We start from the raw sequence: 22,411 nt of genomic DNA, 5'->3' as shown, positions 1-22,411 counted from the left end.
GCACATGGGTGGTGGTGCTGGATTGTACCACGAATGAGTGGACAGAAATGACAGCTGCTCTTGATGAGCAAAATCATCACTCAGGCAGTCACCAGCGAAGGCCTTGGGTGAATACCCTTAAAACCCAAGTATCCATTTAAAACCTAATTGCTTTCGACAATGGAAACACACACCATGGATTTCATGTGGACGACTTCCCTTTGAGGTCTACAACATTTTCCTGCTGGGCAGCAGATGTTGCTCAATGACATAATATAACTGGGAAGATCCAGATCGTTATAGTTGGACAATGAGAACCAATCATGAGGAATCAGGAAATTGAGTTGAATCTAACAGTTCCACTGCAGGGGAAGACTCAGCCAGTTTCCCCAGAATTGTATCATGACACCCAACCATCCCCAAACATACTCTTGTTTTGGTGGCATTCACCCCAATCATCGACAGTGAAATGTAGAATTATTCTGGAGTACAGTACTGTTCCCTAGGAACATTTTGGGGGGGCAATATTTAACATGTATGTTTTTGTTCTGTCTTTTTGTTGTTGTGGTCTTTAACTTTTCATCTAACTTTACATGTTTATAGAATCAGTGCCTAAATATTACAAAACTAATACTGGGAGTGATGTCAAAATTCTGTGCTTTAAATAATGTCTCTGGAGTTCTTGGGCAGCCTCTTCTCTGTGAGGATCCTGTGTCCCAAAGAGAGCTGGAGACTCTTTGTGACTATTAGACTTCACTAATTAGACTACTGTGTGAGGCTACTGTCTCCATATATGCTGGTCACCTCTTCAGAGAGCTTACACTACTTTCCCCAAGGCTACCAGGTATCACTTGGCTCCCACACCTCTTAGCCACCACTCTTTTATGGAATGTTGTGACACTGTGACTATTGGAATTTGTGTGTGTCTGTTGAGGATTGGGTTGTTGATCCCTTTGCAAAGACGAATACCTTAGTTTTTGTTTGGTCTACAAAATTTGGAGATCACTGTACTCAAGCATTTCTATTTTTTGAGTAGAAAAATAAAATATGATGTAAAGATGTATGTAGGTACGGCTGCAAACTAAATGTCCACTGAATTTTGAAAAGCTTTGCAAAAAGAAATTGAATTCTCATTTCTATCTGAAGGGATGGTGATGCCATTCCTTTTAATGCAGTTAGAGATTTAGCTATTTGGAAAAAAGTAAAATTGGTCATTTGGGCATAAATTCTAGTCTTTGTAGTAGTTGGTTGCCTAAGGTTTGTGCATTGACTTAGCTAAACAATACACTGAATGTCATATCAAAATGTTTGTCAAACTATAAGAGACAAGAAGGACAGTGAAAGAGAGAGATACACAGAGAGACAGAGATGTAGAGAGAGAGACACACACACATGAAGGAAGGATGGAAGCCTTTTTCTTTATTGGCACTCCAGTCTCCACACCACCACCCAAAGCTTCGGAGTCTTAAATTTGTTTTCCATTAAGACAGTGGTTAGACGGCAGCTGCTGAACCTCTTAAGAGAATACACGATATGGTAATAAAGATCATTTCAGAAATAGGCTTTCTGCTCACTTGACTAGGAGGCATAATAATGAGCTCTGCATGTTCTCTACACTTTTTGCTCCAGACCCTGGTTTTAAGCAGGGGGCCTAGGGTGGGACTCATTGCAATTGGTTCTCTTCCTACCTAGCAAATGGAAATGTTTGTTTTGTCTTTTCAGTTCCAGCCACCCCTGACCATGCAATGTGTTGTAAAATGTTCTTTGAAGTTCATGTGTCATCCGTGTGCTATGAGCACCAAGGTTGGCGTGCTGCACTCTTCTCTCCGATTGTCTCTGGTGCCCCAGTTTCTTTGGGGGAAGGTTCAAGTCTGGCAGTCCCCTACCCTGTGGTAGTAGAACTCCATGCATGACGTTGGGTTTTCCAGATGGAGTCTGGATTTTTACGGCTGCTAGCTCACTGTTTGTGTAGGAAAGCCAATTTATAGGGAAGCTGAAGGGTGATGATTTTAATGCAAACAAATGTCTTGAGAAGGGCTTCCTGGATGTTTCCTGCTATGTGCTCAGCTGGCTGTGTGGACAATTGATGTGGCTTCTCTTTCTCCACAGCAGCAGGCAGCCCTGGGGAAAGTGGGGAGAAGACAGATGTGGCTCAGGACAATTGTTTATAAATACAGATGTGTGTAGAGAAGGAAAGGGAATTAGAATTTAAGGGTATCCTAACACATTCTTCATTCTGTTCAGGGACTCACAGAAGCAACCAGAGTTGCCATGTGAAATCTTAGATGTTGCAGGTTAAGTATTCATTTGAACTTGTTCTCTCTTTTATGTGTCATAGCACTTTAAAATTTGTTAGACATTTTAAAAAATCAAATTTTTTTCTTATTCATGTAATTCTCATAAATCCGAGCTTGTAAATGAGGATAGAGTTTAGGTTTAGAAAAGACAATGCTGGCTTCCTTCAGATTCCTTTGTTGCCTTTGCTTAACCTCCTTAGGGATTAAGGAAGGCAACCAATGTAGTGCTTAAGTGTAATGTCCAGCACACGGTAGGAGCTCAATAAATATTTTTCTTGCCCCTTTCTTTCCTTTCTCTTTTTGCAGCTAGGTAGCTCAACTTCAGGGAAAGAGATTAATTGTAAGGCTAAAGCTAAATATTATTTATATATTGAATTAAGTCATAGGTTTTATAGACGTGTATGTGTGTGTGTGTGTGTGTGTGTGTGTGTGTGTGTGTGTGTGTGTGTGTAGGCTGGAAGAAAACTTCTGGCGTTAACTCTTGGGAATAGCATTCATTTTATTTTGAGACAGGGTCTCTTTTTGGCATGGAGCTTAGCTATTAAGTTGGGCTGGCTGGCCAATGATCCACAGGGATCTGCCTAACTCTTTCTTCACAGTGCTGGGATTACAAGCATGGGCCACCTTGCCCAGGGTTTGGGTATGGGACACAGGTATTCATGCTTGGAAAGCAAGCGTGTTACCAGCTGAGCCATTCCCTAGCCCTAGGCTTGGTTCTGATAATCATTAGAAGAGTACAGACTGGAGCCTATAAAACCAAAGGAAAAAATTAGTCTTTGAAGACAAACAACCCTAGGGCTCCAAGTAATGTAAAGAATGCCACCTGAAAATTCTGCAGATAATATTCATGAATGATTTGATGATTATCTTCAACCAATTACTCTTGCTAATTTTGAGCCTGCTAAACACCATACTTGAATGTTGAGGCTTTACCTATAGTGAAATGGTATAAGTAATCATTATCTACTAAGGAAACTAAAAGTTGTTTCGTTAACCCCTTCCATAGACATAACAAAGGTGGCTTGTTCAAGATTGAAAGTAGGGGCAGCCGGATGTGGTGGTGTACACCTTTAATCCTAGCACTTGGGAGGCAGAGGCAGGTGGATCTCTGTAAGTTCAAGACCAGCCTGGTCTACAAAGCTGCACAGAGAAACCCTGTCTCAAAAAAAAAAAACAGAAAAAGAAAAAGAAAAGAGAACCCCCCCAACAAAAAGATTGAAAGTAGGGATGAACTGCACCAGCCCTTGGCCACATGTCTCTTCATTAGTGCATATTATTTATTCTTCTTACTTGTTCACTGGTGCCTTTTCAATATGTGTTATTGTTAAATTCACTATTTCAAGAGTTAAAAGAAGTTGTTATGTATCACAGTTTCACCTGGATCTTGCTTTGGGCAAAGAGTTTTAAATGATGAAGTTTAAGAGTTGGTTATAAATTGAAACAGTGAACAGATGTTAAAAATATATTGTTCTGTTATTAGACATCATGAAATTGTGGCAATATTAAGAAAAAGTGAGAGTTTACCCTTCAGAAACTTATAGTGAAATAATGTGCCTCATATTATACAGTGAGCAGAAGGAATGCGTATGCCAAATTTTAAGTGGTTGAGTTCAGAGATGGGTACATGAGACTTTCTCATGCTGCTGTATTTGCATATTTTAAATTTTCCACAGTTATAGAAGTATACATGTCTAGTTATGTTCTGTTTCCATTGTTAGGCCTTGTATTTTGTCTTCTGATCATTGCAGAGGACTGCATATTGTTATTGGTTTGTTTTATTTATAAAGACATCAAATCCATGAAATTGAAGTTGTCTTCCTTGTTAATTTAGATGTCAGAAGTGTACAGTCAAATATATGGCCAACTTCAATTATTCATTCATTCAATAGGTTTAAGGTGATAGCAAGACATCTCTGTTCTCTACCAAGTCATACATGAGTGGGAAATCTAGAGAATTAATTTGGGATGCCATCTGATACTGTGGATGAAGTCTCATGGTGGGCCGAGGAGATGAATCAGTTAGTTCAATCTCTAGCTCACACATAAAAAACTGGGCACAGTGGCACATGCTTGTAATCTCGGTGCTAGCAGACAGAGGCAGAATCTTGGGGCTTGCTTTTGATACAAACTACCATACTGGGCAAGTTCCAGGACCTGCTCTGAAAAAATGGGAATCTCCTGAGGAATGATATCTGAGTTTGTCTTTTGGCCTCCACAGGCACACCCACACATATACATGCACACCTGCATACATGAGAACATACACACACACACACACACACACACACACCATAAGGTAGTTCAGAGGAGCTTACACAAGTTTTTGTCTTTGAACCTCAGCACATACATCTGTACAATGGTGATAGAACTATAATTGACCCCAGAGGTAAACACAAGAACTATGCTTAAACACTATTTCCCCTTTAGAACCAGGATCTAGAACATTTAAGGTAAACAGGGGGCCAGGAAGGTACCTTTGAGGGTATTGTAACTTCACCATGGTTTATACTTTTTATTGTGTCATATTTTTAAAAATCAAATATGAAAACATTTTCTTTCTCCTGATTGATCTATTTTATGTATTTGTACACTCATAAATTGTTTTTTTTGGATAAGGTATGGTATCGATGAGAATGTTGCCTCTAAGAAAACATTTATGACTAATTCTAAGGAAAATATTTAAGGAACAATTTTAAGAATAGAATATTTTATAATATTGTCACACTTATGCAACCCTAAAAATCTCAAATTGCCTTGAGAAGATAACCAAACTCTGTTATCAGTGAGTGCTGCGGTCTGGTGACTCACTGAGCATCTACATTGAAGTCTCTCTCTTCATTGCTACCCTTCCTTCCCTCCTGTCACTCACTCTCATTCCTTTCACATTTCTTTTCTTTCCTTTTGGTTTTTCGAGACAGGGTTTCTCTGTGGCTTTGGAGGCTATCCTGGAACTCGCTCTGTAGACCAGGCTGGCCTCGAACTCACAGAGATCTGCCTGCCTCTGCCTCTGGAGTGCTGGGATTAAAGGCGTGTGCCACCACTGCCTGGCCCTTTAATATGACCGAATTAAAATGTGAATAGGAAAATCAAATGTGTCACCTTGCCAACACTTCTCCTTTGGCCTACTGTAGATGATAACTGGCTAGGTGTGATGCATATAAAAGTTATTAAGAACTAGTTAATTAAATTCACATTAAAAACCAGTGTGGTATTAAAAGGAGTAGATTTAGAGAAAACACACTAAACCAGTGTTAAAAATAATTCAGTTAATGTACAGTATCAATGTCACATGCTGTAACTTTGACACTTTTGCTGTGGCTGTGTTAGAAAATAGTCTTCCTCAAAGAGATGCGTCCTGGACTTTAGGGGTGAAGTGACATGGCATGTGCAACTCCAGTGTTGGGGAATGAAAGAAAAGGAATGAGAAAATACAGACATAATTAGAGAATCTGTTTGAAGTATATATGGCATGCCCTTGATCTCCCGCCTCCCCCCTTTTAAAATAAATTCACTACATTTGAAGTTACATTAAAATAAAAGCATCAAACCTGTAATGACAGAAGTTTTCATTTAAAATGGGAAGATATTTCAGAATAGAACATGTTTCCCCCTGATTTGTAGCCACTGTTGAAGACCTGCTTCATAATCTATAGCTAGGGAAAAAAAAAACACCCAGGAACACAGGTGTTCTCTGACATTCAGTACCAAGCTTAATTTGGGAAACAGAACATGGACAAATGATGCAGGACTGGTCAGGGGTATAATATTCAAGGTCAACTTATGTCTTGATGGTGACATAATGGTCACCATGAGCAGTTACAGGGATTGTTCATCTCACAGATCATATATCAGAAGTCTTATATTAATCATACTTGTTCTTTCTTGCTCTCACAGCACAGTATTGTGGTAATAAAGCTATAATCAAACTACATCCTTCACTCAAGGTCAATTGTGATATTCATGCTGGAGAGAGGCAAAGGGCATCCCCCCCCCCCCCCCCGCCACACACACACACCAATGTTCCAACAACAAAACTCCTTGCTTAAATTTCAACCCATTTGAGAGTACAAGCTGAGATGTTTTCTCAGGATTGCTTAATCATCTGACTTCTTTTTTCACCATTGGAAAGACAATTGTGAGAATGATATCGTTTGTTGTATACACGTATGCTAATATTAATTGAGGTCAGAGGTTGACATTGGGTGTCTTCTGCAATTGTTCTCTACTTCTTTTCTTCACATGAGGTCTCTTACTGAGGGTACAGTTCACTGATTCAGCTAGGCTGGCTGGTCATGAGCTCCAGAGATCCACCTAGGCAGTGCTGGGATTACGGGTTCACACTAGCATGTCCAGCTCTAGTGTGGGTGCTGGGGCTTGCAATGAGGTCTTCACACTGGCATGAAAATATTTGCTCCTTAAGCTATCCTCTTGGCTCATTGAAACTATTCTAGCTGATAATTCAAAGAATTCTCTGAATAATGAAAACAACACCAGGAAAGGATGTATATACAGTTTCTAAACAATTAACTAGGTTACAGGAATGATGACGGAGTGATAGTATTGAAACTGCTTAGAAATTCTGTTGCTTTCAAGGTGGATTAAACCTGGGTCTGTAGATACTATTCCCTTCTTTTCTCCTAGGAATCAATGTTGAGCAATTACTGGCTCTTACACACATCAGTGATTCAATAGAAGCATCTTATTTTACAAAGACTGTCTTCTGTTTTCTGTATTAAAGTATCATACTTTACAGAGGTAGGATAGCATGGGAAGAAAGTCTGCACACAGGAAGGTAGTTAAATAAGTGAAGGAAGTAAATTACCTCATATCCTGGTGAGGCAGGGGGAGCAGATTTGAAAAATAATAAAGTATTCAAAGATGAATTCAATAATTCTTCCTTCAAAACCTAGTCTGCACACCTCACAAGGGTAGGAACCACAGCTTATTTCTTCCTGTTTTATGGAATCTAATGGTGGCATTTGGCATACAGGGTTTTAGTAATACTTTTGAGTGGTAGAGTTACCTGAAGAGAAAGGGAGTATGAGACAGAAAACAACAACACAATAAAGGAATAACCAGGAAAATAGTGAGAGAACCCATGTATGTTTCTGGTGACAAAAGTAGAAACAAAGGAGACCCCGTGTATGTAGTGGATTCTTCTAGAACAGACCACCCTGTTATTTAATCAACTCTGGTCTATGTCCTAAGGAGTTTCTTCTTTAGGCTACAACCTTGCTCAGGACATGGGGACATGGCCCCCTGCAGTCTTGATTAACACACACACACACACACACACACACACCAGAACTGGCAGAAAAGAACTGATCAAATGAGAAGGAACTGTCCCAAGCCAAGGCCTTTGTTTTTATGCTTCAGTTTCTCAGCATCTGCAGCTGCCATCTGTTTTCAGTTTGGTAATTTTTATTAAGGCAAAGTGGCACATGCTGTCACAGGAACTGCTCCAGCTCACGCTCCCCAGCAGGTCACCGGGTATCCCCTGGTGTGCTGAGACATAACATGTTTCCTGCCAGTGGATGAGTAGGAGAGAAAGCCCTGCTCAGCACTAAGTTTTAGTCTGTTATGGCAACAGTCAAGCCATGGATAGACATAAGAAGTGAAAAGAACAATTATTGCATTTAAGGAGTGCATCTATTAATTTCATAAACATTTACTAAGTAGTCGTTATTCTTTGTAGTGACATAATTTAACTTCCTTACGGAAGTTAAAAGAGCTAGCCTCATACCAAAAGGTGACTGGGGACTTTTCCCCACTGGTGTCACGTCCAGACGTTTGGTCTATGCTGCCTAACCTGACCTACATCTGGGAACAAGCTGCCTGGGATTGGGAGTACAGCATGGAGTCAGAGAAAAGATGGCTACTTAGCTCAGGCTGCAATCACAGCTCAGAATCAGAAGAATATTTATTGAATACATTGGGGGAAAAGGAATACCAGAACCTTTGGCAACAGGGACTACTGATTGGGGCCAATGCCCAACCCGTTTTAAGTTAGAGTTAGAGTAAATATGTCTGGTGACAAATCACCCTCTGACCCAGGTTCATTTACAACGAGTCTGTGGATAAGCTGATTGTTAGTTCACTGTTTGCTGGGTATATAATGAGTCTGAAGTACTTTACAGGTAGCAGAACCCCCACACTGTTGGATTAGCCTGTGGGTGAGAGCTATCAGAGCAAAAGATAAAAGCTAGGAGAAACCTCTGAAGCTTCCTTTCTTCTTCCTCCTTTCATCGACAACAATGAATCAAAAATCAATAATACATCCCAGGACAGTAGTGTGGATTGAGGATACCCTTAAAGGTAGAGAAAATGCGTAGGAAGGATGCAAAGAAATGCATGGACTGACCAAGTTGTAGCTTCATAAAGCAGACTCTTATAGCAGCCTTGTGCAATACTTTTCCCCAGGAAAATTACTGTGGCAAACTCCTGGCATTCTTTTCCAGTTATCAGGACAAAGTATTATATACCACTCATGCTGAATAAATACCACTATACACTGAGAATCTTGCCTCGCAGCTATGTTAATTCTCATTCCTGGAGGGGACCTGGATGGTCTGGACATTCCTCTGTTTATCGTATGGGCTTTCTACACTGACAGTACCCCACTAATTGAAGACGATTAGGAAGAAGTGGGAAGTATGTCAGAGGCTGTGATGCAACGCAGCTTCATCACAGTGTCAGAGACAAACTGCACAAAGGCCCGGGGCCCATTAGGTCAATGGCATTTTCTGGGAGTTAAGTGTTTTGGGGGCATGTTTGTACCTCCTTCTAAATTAAGGGGGAAAATCGTACCATCTCATACCACTGGTAAGAAAAAGTCCAGGATTTGGGAGGTTGCTTTGGGTTCTGGGAACGGCATGCTTCACACGTGGAATGCTTCTCTGGTGCATTTCCTAACTGTTGATATGGAAGGTTGCCAAGTAGTAATGGGACCTACATTAGAAGAGGGCTCTGCTGCTATGGGCAGGGGATTTAATAGACTCTTTGGTGCCAGAGGTGTCTGTGGTGGGAAAGGATGCAGAGTGGTATTTGTGGAAAAACCACAGTGTTGAAATCCATAGTTTTAGATGGCACACAACATTCCAACATCGCTTCTTGCTTTGTCTCTGTGTCCAGTGGAGATGGAGTAGGAGGCAGGCGCTGGCCATGCAGACAGTGCTGTTCAGCATGAGGTGGCTCTATTACTGTCTCTTGGCACAAGCACCTCTCCAGTAGGGCCACATGAGTATGGAGAGAAGCTTGTGACCAGCTGGTACAGGAGGAAAAGGCTAGATGTAGTCACAGACCAGCTTGTGTAGGCTGACACAAATGGAAGGTCATACACTACAACCTCCACAGGTGGGATCCTGGAGGATGGAGCCCGTGGGGGGCAGAATTCTCTCTGTGGACAGAATGCTGAGTAGCACATCCATCGTACATGGAAAGAAACGTAGCCTAAGGTAAAAATGAGCATAGAGCCCTGGCCAGTGAGGAATGGCAAAGGCTGGAAGATGAGAGTTCTAAAGGAAGAAGGACCTCAAAGGGCCTGTGAGAATGGGCATGAAGTGGTGATCTCACACTTATGCAACTTGGATGGATTCACATTAAGAAACAGCTTCAGTAACCAAACTCCTAGCAATGATGTGATCAGCTGAACACTGGGACATGTCTAGCACAGCTGTGACACAGTCGTAGGATGAATACAGCAGTCATGGTGATGGGGTAGGAGTACAGTCTCCCTTTTTCTCACCAAGACTGATCTAACTGCGGATACTAACACCTGACCTAATGACATTGCCCTTAGAGGTGGCATTTGGGGGAGGAAAATGGCCACGCACTCAGTGGATAGCTGATAGCTTTGGGTTTTTTTGTGCACAAGAAAGGCTCTAATGCATATTTATTGCTACTTACACATGTTCTGAACATTAATTTTCACTTTCTGTTGACAGAGCCTCTGTTCAGTGCCACAGTTTGAGTACTGAAAAGAGTAGCTTCATCAACATGAATACAAACATTGGGCCTCATCCCACAATGAGGGATGCTTTCTCAGCCTAGACTCTTGCGGGAGGGCCTAGGCCTTGCCCTGAATGAAATGACAGACTCTGGAGATCCTCCATGGAGGGCTTCACCCTCCCTGGGGATCGGAATGGAGATTGGCTGGGGGATTGGGGGACCTTTGTGGTCCTGGGAGCTGCCCTTGGTGCCACAGAATTGCATCACCAAGATTGTATTGTATCCTGTATTAGTTTGTGTGGATGTACAAAACATCACCCTTTGCTTCAGTTTGGGATAACCCTGAAGATACACTAGCTCCCAACTGTCCCTTATGGTAAGTAGCAGCCCCAGCTACTATGTTAAAAGTTAGTGTCTTTCTGCTTCATTCTTTGTATGTCTGTCTCCAAAGAGCATTCCTAAACAAATAAGCATGTGATTCTCTACCACAAATTTGTTCTTAAGAGCTCCCAAAAGACATGAATCTCCTAGGACTATGCCAGTATCCAAAAGATATCCAATGTGTAAGATTTGTCTCTTTTCCTCTATGATATATTTCTTGCTTGAAGCCACTATCATTGCCTGTAACTTTTTAAGCATCTATCATAGAGTCACAATGAAATGATCCTACTTAGAGGAAGGGATGAAGATGTAGTAAGCTGTCACGAGGGACAAAACCTTCAGCCTCATAACCTAAAGGAAGGCCAGATGAACAGTGGCCCCAAGCAACCTTGTGGGAAGAATTTAAGGGCAAATGTACATATTATGAATTTACCCATCTGACACAGGTGTGGTTCTTCCCATTGTACAGAGAAATGGATGTCCTACAGCAGAGTGTCTATCCACTTTCTTGTGTACTCATCAGACCTTCTCATCGAACAAATACGTTTATTTTCCCAGAAGCAAGCTATGGCCTAGTGATTGCCCATGGACAGCAGTGAGTGTCTAGACAATTGTGTTTATACTGTGCGGTGGTTTTCCAAAGTTGGTGTACAGTGTAAGTTTGGGCTCCTAAGGACAAGTAGGAGAGCGATCTGTTCCCCTTAATCTACCACTCTAACGAAGATCATCATTGTATCTGAAAATCAAGAGTTTTGTTTTGAGGCAAAGAGGTAGTGAGTGACCATTTCCCAGGTTCCCTTGTTTGATCAGGATTGGTGAAATTATGTCTTGTCATATTTATTAACAAGGGGGGATGAGTGCCAAGAGCTTCAGTTTCTGATTTCATTCTTAGAGAAGTCATTACATTTCTTTTTCTGTGTTCTCACTAATCAAAATTAAATGGTTAGTATCTCCCATATGCCTAGAGAGCTATTGGCAAAAGCAGAGAATGTATTTTGTTATCCGAGTAAGAACTTGAAAAGGATAGAGAGGTAGAGACAGAGGCAGACATACAAGACAGAAAAAAGGGGGGGAATAATAGAGAGAGCCAATAGAAGGAATAAGGAAGTCCTTAGTTTGTGTGCCTAGCTGGTGTGAGCTTCTACTGAAGCATTCGGTCAGTGTGGGACAGCCAGGAGTAGCAAGTGCAGAGCTAAGGCTTAAGACTGAGAGGAGGTAGGGTGCCCAGAAGATGGGGGTGAGAATTAGTGTGGACTGGGGGAAATGGGAAGAGGAAGCAAGATTTTAGAGTCAGTATAGGGAATGTGGTGATCAAGGGTGACTGTCCCCTAAAATGGGAGGACAGCAGTTCATGACCTCAGAACCCATGTAAGAGTCAGGCAGTCAGCAAGGCCTCCTGTAATCCCAGCACTTTGGAGGTAGAGGCAGGGCACCCATGGGACAAGCTGGCTAGTTAGACTACATGATCAGCAAGACCTGTGTTTAATTGAGAGACCCTACCTCAGCAACTGATGTGGAGAGCTATCGAGGAAGATAACTGATATCAGTCTTCTCAGACCTTACACACACACACACACACACACAGCCCTGAAAAATTGGAATGCTTAGACCCAAACCTCTCTTAATTTAGCTAACCCTGGAGCCGAAAAGAAATTACAGAGTATTTTGTGGACTCTTATATGAAGTCTTATACATATAAATAACCTTACATATGCAAAGATATATCTAAGACTCCTCATTTTAGTTTAGGTTGTAAGACAAGGTGACACAGGGTTATATCAACCATACTCCAGGGCAAGTTCCATCGCCAGGAGTAGTTTACTCATTATAAATTGTTTATGAGAGAGGATGGGTATATGAACAGAATATACATTATGTGAGACTATAAAAGAATAAATAAAATAGTATTTTAAAACTACTATAGAGGAATAATTTAATAAGATTTTGGATTTTGCTGCAACAAAGACACCACAATCGTTAACATGCAGCATGCAGACACACTTTCTAGATTTATCTGAATAATGTGGATTAATTATTACAAATTTAAAGTGTTCTTTGTGAATCACAGATAGAAAATGAGTCGAAGAACTCTTTTTTCTTCTGTCCTCTCTCTCCTCCTCCCTGTCTTCCTCTCCTCTGTTTTTCAATGTAGAGATGTTTCCTTGTTCAAGATAGATTAAAAAAATTAAAAAGGAAGACCCAAACTGCTTTTGGGTGGTGGTTTGGGAGAGGTATGGTTTTGTAATTTTATTTCATATGACTTAAAATTGGATGATAAAGTTGTACAATTAGGATTAACTCATTAATTTAAAAAATTTCCACAAACAGTACAATACAAAATCAAATGACAAAAGAATGAATCAAGCTAAATATACATTCTATACCATTAACTTTTACAATTATAGAATATGCCCAGCACTCGGGAGGCAGAGGCAGGCGGATCTCTGTGAGTTCGAGGCCGGGCTGGACTGAAATCCTCCAAAACAATACAGAGAAACCCTGTCTCATAAAAACCAAAAAAAAATGTATTTACAGGAAACGAACAAATAAGATATTTAAAATTTAAAATATATTAAAGTACTTCCGTCTTTAATTCTTGTAAGAAATGTTTAGCATATTGTATATTCCATTGATTTTTATATTCCTTTTTATTGTAGTAATATTTGAAGACACTCAAACATATTTGCAACCATTAAATTAATTTTCATATAGAAATTTTGTAAGTATTTATTTCTAAAAAATAAATCATAAGATGACTTGTGTACTACCCAGCCAGGCATGTTTGTGATATGTAACTATTTTTATTCAGACAGCAAATTGACCACACAACATTTTTGGGATCAGATAGGTGACAACTCCTGATCCCTGGGTACACAGTTCAATAAGCTGTACTGCTGTCCCTACATGTTGTGGCTTTAGTCCTTGAGGTTCTGTAGTTCGGGGTTACCTGCCTGTGTGTTCCTCTCTCCTACGTTCCACTGGGGACACCGAGTTGATCAATAAAGAGGGTTGAGGGGAGACACAGGATTGATCATTCAGGAATGTATCTATTTATCAAGCCACTGACTCTTGTCATCATATTCTTTGCCCACCACAGTACATGACCACTTTGATTTGTGGCTACAGTGTGTAAAGTCCCAGAGATACCCTCCTGATGGGTGACCAGACTTGTCACACCTCCAGAGTTCCAACAGCTACTAGATTGGGCCCTTTAAGAAACTACACTTGCTCTTTTCAAATCAGAACAAGACTCTCCTTATTCCACAGAAGCAGTAACTCAGTTATAGTTGTCCTGATGGCCTTAAAAAGTCAGCGCTGCCTCCAGAGGTGCCTGACTTACTGCTTGACATAATTTATGTACTGGGAGGATCTGATCAGTGCCTTTGTTCTGTGAAAGCTCAGAGACCTAAAAACTGAGAATACATCTTGTGACCTCAGAACACATGATGGAGATGAAACACCACAAAATGGGAAATACAAAAGCCTCCAAACTCTGCAAGAGGTGTGTGTTTGTGTGTGTGATGTCAGTTTCTGTGTGTGTGTGTGTGTGTGTGTGGTGTCAGTTTCTGTGTGTCTGTACGTAGGTGTGTGTGTGTATGTGTGTGGATTTTTCTTCTTGTTTGGTTTTGAAACCCTTGATCTAGGGAACAGAGTTTCTTTAGCACGGGGTGGTTGCCAGCATAGGGATTCATTTCTAATATCTAACGTAACTCAATAGCTGTGGGACATTGGCTGTGGAAGGAACTGATAGCACTGACCCACAAGAGACAGCCTTTTCACTTCTAGACGGCAGTAAAGTGAAAGGTGGCTTTTCTCATTGTCCTTACCCTCCTTGTTCTCAACCTGTGCAGGGAATATGCTACAGATCTCAAGCTGAATGCCTTTTGCACTACACCAAATGACTGACCATCAGAAATGCAGATTGGTTTCCCAGAAAAGATACTTTCTGCTGGGACTCAGCCTCTCCTGACTGTGTTCCTCCACAGGGCCTGCCATTCGCTCCTGTAGCTTTCAGAGACCTTTCAAGTTAATAGATGGTGTTTTTTGAATTAGGTATCCTGAGGAAACATGAAAAAGAAATAGAATGTGAGGTCTCTGCTCCCAGAATGACTAAAATCAAAAGACTCCACATCCTATAATCTTTTCTCTTTTTCTTTTGAAGATTGGAAGCTCAGTCATTCAGCTGTCTCCCCCTTCCTCGGGTCTGCCTTGGGGGACAGTGAGATGATCCCATTTTACTTCTCATTAGGAACACATGGACGGGCTCAGAAAAGTCTAAAGTGTTAATTAGTAGCAGTCCTTCTTGAATCAGGTATAATCTCATGCTGCCTTGGGATCAAGAACTTGGCTAACAGAGAATTTTGAGCAATATGGTCAATGAAGAGAACTGGTAACTGTATGCTGAAACTCCCCGATTAAAATTTGATTAGTTTTATCATCAGGAAATTTACTGACATTTTTGTTTTCCAGGTAGTACTAGATTTGTGGCAGTTCATGGTGTTTTTGTGATCTTGACATATACACATCCTATACCTCTAGCCCACGAGTTAATATACTCCAGCCAGGAGCTGTGACATCAGGATGCACAGTATGTAGGACCAGCATGCACTAGCAGATCACTACATGAAGGATGTGGTTTCCAGCTCTTGAACCATATCAGGAACGTATAACTAGTGTGTCTATTTCATACTTGGTTAGAGGAAGAACATACGGATTTGAACATCTTAGGTGCCAGAGCTATACCTCCTTTGGTCTGCACTCAATGTCCTCCTAGCATTGGTGATGCAGTTAGGCTTGCAAAAGAAATCTATTACATGCTAGGAGGTCAATATTCTATTGATGTTTTAATGGTGATTGACATACAGTAGATATTCAAAAATATATTTCTAGACTAAACCAGTAAATGTCCAACTAAAATCCAGATAAGGAAACTAACTTCTGTAGCTCACCTCCTCCTGTCTGTGAGCAGAGAATTAGTCTCCATTCACTCTAATCCTCTGTATACATTCTCCTTCCTTTCGACACTTGCTAGTTATTCATCGTGCTTTGAATTAGTGTGGCGGGTGTGGGATGGGGGAGTCAGCCACATTTGGGTTTGTTGAATATAGCCAACTGCTTTGAGTTCAGCAGTACCCAGCATGTTTGGCAAAGCCCTTTGCTGTCAAAGCTTTAAGAACATGTGGACTGAGATGGAAATTTAATCTGCATGCTCATTTACACGTAACTCATCAAAACATTTTAAAGAGCTCTTTGAAGTCTGCAGAGTTTTTCAATCTTTTTTCGTGGAAACTTTTCAAGCATTTTTGGGGTTTTCATGGGAAGCTAGGCTTGGCTAAGACCAAGCATAGTCGAGATTGGACCCTTACCGCACTCCTCCAATGTTTTGTTTGTTTCATTTTGTTTATGAGAAAGGGTCTCACTCTGTAACCCAGATTAACCTGACACTTACTACGCAGCCCAGGTTTGTCTGAACTCACAGAAATCCTTCTGTCCTAGACTCATAAAAACTGTGGGTATAGGCCTGAGCTCCCCAATATTTTATATTGATTTAAATATCGTATCTTCTCTTTGCACATGTTTTGTTGCTGCTTCTTTCATTTCTAAATTGTTGTTCATTAAACTTCATGGAAAAAGCACAAATTAAAATTTGAAAGGAACTGGGATATTGTTAGCTTCTAAGGGGGAAATAGATACTCATGATCAGTCTTTGACAGTATTAGAGAATAATGGTGCCTTGCGAAACTCTAAGTTGGAAAAGCTTGGGGTGGGGGATTCATTTGACTTGAGAATAGTTTGTAGCGCTCTATTAGTTGGCAAAGCTTAGTATGTCAGAAATCTTTGCTGAGTTCCAGTTAGATCCACAGAGTATTAACAAAGTGCTGGCAAGAAATGGCTTGGTCACGTCTGATTTTTTGGTGAGGATATGTTAGCGGTAGTGGATGGAGGATCCAAGGGGCATCAATTTTGGTGATGACTAGATTTTCTATCTGATGGGGTAAGAAGGTAGACATAGATCTGGAGATACTTAAGGTAGATTAGCAAGGCAAGAAAAATGATTGGTTGGCTCAGGAGAGAATGATATTGACGGTAAACAAGGAACAGAAAATAGGACAAAGAATAGCTTTGAAATCAGAGGAAAATGGTGAGCTCAGTTACAAACCCATTGATCTGATGCATCAATGGAGACACTATGTGACATGTCAGGGCTGTGGCTATGTAGCTATGGGGTAAGAGCTACACCGGATAAATAGGTGTCAGTACCAGTTCATAGCTGGATGGTTGAAGGAGATCAATGAGCGAGCTACTTATGAAAGTCAGGTAGATCAACTTTGTGTCTTTGGAGATTGAGATGCTCTAGAGAAAGGGCACATCACATAAGGAAATAGACTGCTCTAGGTAGAAGAAATATGAACATCCAGGTGGAGAAAAATAGGCTGGTTAGGGGATGGAATCTCCAAAGACTGAGGTTTGAAATTCGGTTTCTCAGAGTCAAATTAAGGAGTAGGGTGGAAAAGCAGATGAAGACTAGATGGATTTTGAAGACTAGAAAAGAGCTTGTTCTGAGATCTCAGTGTCATGTTTCAGAAGACACTCGGGTTTGCAAGACATTGAGAAGTCATGCTGGGTTAAATCACGGGATATATTCTCCTGTGCCTAGCTTTCATAACACTGGAAGGTACCATACAAGCCGCTAAGGGAGGAAAATCATTAACTGCGCTGTCTGTCTGTGTACCTTATGTACTGTTGTAACATTGTGCTTGTCAAGATACATCTGCTGGTGCAATAGTGGCATGACTACCATAGGGACGATCAATCACTTTCTGAGTGTTTCTGTTCTTATTGTTTTGTTTGAGGCTTGTTCCACAGGAGGAAGCTCATGCCTGATACTGTAAACCCGACCAAGAACCTGTGTCTAAAGAGGCCTTAGGCCCTAGGAAGAGGGCCTACTTCTGTTATTCTGTTAAAAGGACATGGCATCAAACTACTTCTAAATGCTCATCTTTATATTCATAAATTAGCAGTTTGATCAATCTTCATCATGTAAGCTTCTTTTTGTAGCAGATTAACACAAGTCTTGAAAGTGTGCATAATAAGTGAGTGTGGAAAGCTTGGCCCTAAAGTGGGACATCTAAACTATCCAAGGCTCAGGGGTCATGAAGGATGAGGATGTGGGAAGAATGTAAGAGCCACGGGTTGGTGAGGAATAATGAGACATTTTCCTCTGCATAAAAGATGACTGTTGCATTCAGGAACTCAACTGCATCTGTGGTTACATGCACAGGAACCTCTCCTTGGGGAGAGGGTCATGAGGGTCTCAGTGAGGGTCTATGGAAAAAATAAAGTGAGATCATCATAGGGGTGGGATTGTTGAGAAGAAGTTTCAGAAAAGTGTGTGTACATGAGTGCATGTGTGCGCGTGCAAGCATGTGTGGTGTATGTGTATGTGTGTGTTGTGTGTATGTGTGAAAATGCTCCAAATTCAGTATATGTGAGAAAAGGTTGTAGCAAATGACTAATTCAAGGCCACTTCACTACTCATTTCACTGAACAAATATTTTACATGTATTTTATTCAACCACAGTATGTATCTACTCTCCTCTGTCTTTCTCATGTGTCAGTCATGTACATATTCCTGGTTGTGAAGCAACCATACTGCCTGACAGTTTCTGGGAAACCTAAAGAATACACACATACACATGGATTTATGTCACATATTGCTTTCTTCATTCAATCCTGGTGTGTGTGTGTGTGTGTGTGTGTGTGTGTGTGTGTGTGTGTGTGTGTGTGTATGTGTTCCATGCATAGTTAGAGTCAGGAATTCTTAAATCGCATCAAATCCCTAGAGGCTTCCCAGACTCCAAATTAGTCAAAGCTGTTGTTGCATCTCTGCAAATGAAGCTGCTTTTCCCTTGGTTCTTTTTGCAGTGTTATATCCATAACACTTTCTGGATAGTTAGCTAGTATGGTCAACAAGGGTGGGGTGGGGGGGAAGAGTTAGGACAGCTGGATACTTACAACTTATTGTTTCGTATGCTTTATCTTGGATATCATTAAATTATTTTTCATTCCTTCTTAATCATTAGCTTGATGAGAAGTTTAAAGTTGGCAGGTTGATGGGCAATGAGGAGACTACATTTTTCAGCAGATAAATTAGACAATTTCAGCATAGTCACCCGTTAACCTGGTTAAATTACCTAATGGGAGACTTTAAGACACGGACATGGCTTGTGTGTGTTTTGTGGAAAGGCATTCTCAGAAAACTCTTTGAAGGAGGAAGAAAAGCAAAATAAGGAAGCATAAGGGCTAAGCAAGGGTGTGGCAACTGGCCTGACTTTGGTGAGAGTCTGCAGTTTAAATATCAGTGCACAGTGTTTGACTGCACAATGAGGTTAAAGGGTCAAGCTCTAGGATCTTCATGTCAGTCAGCTCCTGGCCACATGTTGGGAGAGGAGGGGAAGGCATGGATATGATGCTAGTGATCGAGGTTGGGTAACCTCCTAAGGGTGTCTAAGCAAGCTGGCTCTAGTCAAACCAGGGCAAGTCCCTGGAGAATATAACTGGTTTAAGCTGTTCACTCATCACTGGCAGCAGCTGGATGAAAGGGCTTGCTGACCAGTAAAAACATTCTAGAAGGGTCACCTACAGCATTTCTTGTAGCAATAAATACATTGCTTTCTGTATTTTCCTATTTAACTGTCCCAGGTTAATTTTAAAGGTGATCAATGAGAAAATAAAGACTCTATTATTATGTGCTCAGTTTTAAAATTTCTCAGGGTGACCTCTTCACATAGTAGGAATATGACTTTCAGTTTTGCAACTTGAAAGAAAGCTCATCCCATTTAAAGCTATTATCGGGCTTACCCATCTGTTCTCTACTGTCCAAAACCAAAGAAAGAGAAGAAGCAGGTGTGCATTCTGGATGCAGACAAACTTGTCCCAGTTTTTCTGGGACAGGAGCTCTCAAGCATCAGCATGTACCAGCCTCACATGTACCAAGCTTTTGATATTACCGATTCCAGGCTTCAACCTCTCCGACAACAGTCACCCCTCTTCCAATGTGGCTGCTTGGCATAATGACTTTGTTCCTTCTTGATGGTTCTGTTGCTATGTTGTAACTTGAGCTGCTCAGGATACCTGAGGCTTTTTTTCCTTTTCTAAAGCCACAGGAAGCCATGCACATGGGCATACACATGAGTAACCATGGACAACATAGTGTGCATCTCTCTATGGAGTTGTACCTACTGATGTTGTATGAAGAGTGTGAATTCTAAGTGAGCATTATAAAAACAACTAGAAAGTCATGCCTAGGGATAAAATAGAGCTCTATATTAGTAAGTGTAAAATATAAATGTAATGTTTAATGTTTGCCATGCATATAAGTCACAAAACAAAATAAATGAGAGGCGTTGCTTCGGAGTGAGTTCCTGCAGTAGGCTCCAGCACTTGAGACCAGGCAAGAATGGAGTCCCTGTGCTAGGTGCCATGGAATCAAACTCAACATATACATCAACTGATTATCCAACAAACAAGAAGATTCCCATCAACCAATTCAAAGGAGCCCAGTCAACCTCAACCTGGCAATTAAGCAAGTCTTTGCTTCACCCTTAAAGGGAAAGACGCTTGATGGTCGTCAATCTGCTCTATGCACTACTGTTTCCCTGTCCATTCAGACTGACTGAATGAAACTTCTTTACCTTGAGAAATTCTTTCTATTTTCACAGATTTCTTGCTGCCTAGTTAATATCTTTGTTATGAAAGCCATTAGATGCTTGAAATTCAGTTTGTTGAAATTTTATTCTTTAATGAATTGTTTGCCAGCATGCAAATTCAAAGAAGACTGCAGAGAAAAATTAATTTTTACATATTTCACTTAGTCCAATAACCTAAAATAGATTTAGATATAACCAACATAATGTTCTTGGGATTTTTCTGTATTCTTTCCTTTTGTAGACAACTCTAGGAAGTGTGGCATATAGGACGGCTCAGGGTAGACCTGCCCATCTGCACATTTGTGAGTAGTGGCTGCTGTAATAAGCAGAACAAGAGCTTTTAAGCAGGCCAATTCAGTCAAAGGTGTGACTATACTTTTTCTCAGTTCTTCAATTTATTTTCAGTAGGTAAAACACCTCAAAGGCTTATCAATGAGCAATGGAAATGAAAGGGCCTGCAGAGGCTTCAAGCGTCTGCTGAAGAAGGCTGAGAAGTAGAGCTGTTTTTCAAAGCAGTTTGGGATTTGGGGAAATTTGAGTCAGGAGCCCTTGTCATTGAGGGCGTGATGTTTCCCTATGGTTGCCAGTGTTGGGTCAATCCATTATTGTGAGTGGGAGATCAGATCATGGACACTTCATTTAGACCTCCAGGAGCTTAGGCATGGGAAGGAGGTCTGAGGGCTCTAGAGCATATGGAGACCAATGGGAAGCTGTGAGGTTAGCAGAGAGGTTTAGCCTCATCCCTGCCTGGAGGCAGGATGCTAAAACTCATGTAACACCAAGGAAAAGTAAAAGTAACGAAAACCATTTATGTGACGGGGAGTCTTATATTCAATGTGTCCCTGTGTCATCTTCTCTTTGGCTCAGCGTCCAGGTGTAGGCAGAACTTACATTACTTACATTACCCTTCTTCATGCTGAAGGTCACTGTGGTCACTGCCATCTCTGGCCATAGTTACCAGTGCCCTGACCTTTGACCTTTGTTACCTAGTATCACTGCATTTAGATCTTGCTCAGGAAGTATATACAATGTGGCTCTGTGGGACTGTAAACACTGGAGAATGCAAAATCTGAAATATTTTTTTCTTTTTCAAAAAAATGTTTTTAATTGAAATAGAATAACCTCACTTCCTCCCCCTACTCCTTCCAGCCCCTCCTAGTTACCACCTCAAACCCCTTCCATGCCCCTGTCAAGTTGATAACCTCTTTCTCTTTGCTTATAATTGTTACATATATCTGTGTGGGCATATGTATGCACAAATATGAATAGAGCCTGCTTGAGTCCATGTTTTATTGTTTGTGCGTTTGTGGCTTCAAGGCTAATCACTCTGTCTTGGATAACCAATTAGGGAACTCATCCCTGGAAGAAGCTAGTTCTCCATCGCCCAATAGTCAATAGCTGACTGTAGTTCATTGTCTAGGGGTGGGTCCCTGTGAAAATTCCCCCCTTTTGCATTAGCATGCCTATTTACAAGCTATTGCTCTTGTCTTACTTGAATGCTGCTTAAAATGCTTTGTTGATTTTTTTTACTCCTTCTTTCCTGACCAAGGGTAAATAACAGAAACTGCCACTGCTTTGACTGGCTTCTGGAAGCTTGAAAGAATTTTAGACAGTATGTTTCTCACAAACTACATAGGCATGTTTCTCCCCTGGGCTTTTGCCAAAAGTGCCAGCATGAAAACAAAAAGGTCAACCACTGTTTCTTGCTTCTCCAGGTTATGCCAAGCGAATCCTACTTCCTCCTCAGAATCCTGCTACTAGCACATGAGACAGGAATGTGAGGTGGGATCCAGATCTCCATTTATTTCTTTTAGGTTGCATATAAAAACTGAACAGGGCCTGTGGCCTTGAGGGAGACATGTAGATGCAGACCAATAAGTTAATTTATGTTTACAAAGATAAAGGTAACGCCATCAAATGGTTTTTGACTGTCATTTGATTTACAGAATGTAAGTGAAATTGTGACCCAGAAGTTCTAAACTTTGTACTCAAACTCTGTTGCATTAAAAAATTTCTGAGGGCAGAGTTATTTAAAATTGGGTTAATGTCCAGGAGTCACTCTACAAAGTCTGTGATTCCATCCATCTGGAGCGTGGC

Source organism: Mesocricetus auratus, unplaced genomic scaffold, assembly GCF_017639785.1.
Source record: "Mesocricetus auratus isolate SY011 unplaced genomic scaffold, BCM_Maur_2.0 Super-Scaffold_100018, whole genome shotgun sequence".
In the NCBI taxonomy this organism is placed as follows: domain Eukaryota; kingdom Metazoa; phylum Chordata; class Mammalia; order Rodentia; family Cricetidae; genus Mesocricetus; species Mesocricetus auratus.
This window is presented reverse-complemented; position numbering follows the sequence as displayed.